A 1709-nucleotide genomic window follows, 5' to 3' on the forward strand; every position below is an offset into this window, starting at 1 on the left:
GCAGCACACCAACATGGCACAAGTATACATATGTAACAAACCTGCACGTTATGCACATGTACCCTAGAACTTAAAGTATAATAATAAAAAAAATTCTCTTGTACATAATCTTTGATACCCCTCACTTTGTGATTATCTGGGCTAATTTTCTGTTTGGTCTCCGTATTAGTTTCCTATGGCCACTGGAACAAATTAACACAAACTTGGAGGCTTAAAACAACAGAAAATTTCTCTTCTCACAGTTCTGGAAGCAGGAAGCCTGAAATCAGTTTCAGTGGATTGAAATCAAGGTGTCAGCAGGGCCATGCTTCCTCCAAGTTCGAGCAGAGACTCTTCCAGCGTCTGGTGCTTGCTGGCATTCCTTGACTTGTGGTTGTGCCCATCCAGTCTCTGTCTCTGTGGTCACATTGCCTCTCCTGGGTGTGTCAAATCTCCTTCTGCCTCTGTCTTATAAAATACATGTGATTGCATTTAGGGTAAATCTGGGGTAATTTAGGATCATCTCCTCATCTCAAAATATTTAGCTCAATCGCATCTGCAGAGGACCTTTTTTTTTTTTTCCTCTGTTAGGTAAGAGGTTCCAGAGATTAGGAGGTGGATCTCCTTCGGAAGCTATTTTTCATCCTACCAAAGTGTGACGGTTAATTTTAAGCTGACACACTTCCCTGGGCCACAGGGGGCTCAGAGATTTGGTCAAACATTATTCTGGGTATTTCTGTGAGGGAGGTTTTGGATGAGATTAACGGTGGACTGGGTAAAGCAGATTGCCCCACATAATGTGGGTGGGGTTTATGCAATCAGTTGAAGGTCTGAGTAGAAGAAACAGCTGACCCTCTTCCTAAGAGCATTTTCCCGCCTGGCGGCCTTCAAACTTCTTCCTGCCACCTTCCAGCCTTCAGACTCCACCTGGGACATCAGATCCGAAGATTTTGAACTTGCCAGCCTCCATAATTGCATTAGCCAGTTCCTTAAAATAAATCTCTTTCTCCCTATGTACACATCCTATTGGTTCTTTTCTCTGGAGAACCCTGACTAGTATAACAGTCTTAAGAGAAGACCAGCCTTATGAGGAATCAGTCAAGATGTGGTTTTTCTATTTTCACGCTTTCCCTCCTCCTAAATCCTGTCAATGTTACCTCTTCTCCTAAATCCTATCGGAGAAGAAAAATATCTATGTATATAGGTTGAGTATCCCTTATCCAAAATGCATTTCAGTAGTGTTTCACATTTTGAATTTTTTTAGATTTTGGAATATTTGCATATATGTAATGAGATATCCTGGGGATGGAACTCAAATCACAAAATTCACTCATGTTTCATATATACCTTATACACACAGATTGAAGGTAATTTTATACAAGATTTTACATAATGTTGTGCATGAAACAAAGTTTGTGTACATTGAAACATCAGAAAGAAAAGGTATCACTATCTCATGCCAGTGTTCAAAAGGTTTTAGATTTTGGAGCATTGTGAATTTCAGATTTTTAAATTAGGGAAGCTCAATCTGTGTGTGTATATGTGTGTGTGCGCGCGCGCATGCCCACACAACCTAGCAATCACCTATTAGAATAATATTAGAAATGCCCATCTCCCTGCACGTATTAACAACTCAGTCTCCTCTCCCTCTCCTTCTCTGTCATTTTGCTTCCTTTGTATTACAAAAATCTAAAAATTACCTTTGCTCTCGCTCTTCTCATTCTGTCTTC

This window comes from Colobus angolensis, unplaced genomic scaffold (assembly GCF_000951035.1).
Source record: "Colobus angolensis palliatus isolate OR3802 unplaced genomic scaffold, Cang.pa_1.0 Scaffold7, whole genome shotgun sequence".
In the NCBI taxonomy this organism is placed as follows: Eukaryota; Metazoa; Chordata; class Mammalia; order Primates; family Cercopithecidae; genus Colobus; species Colobus angolensis.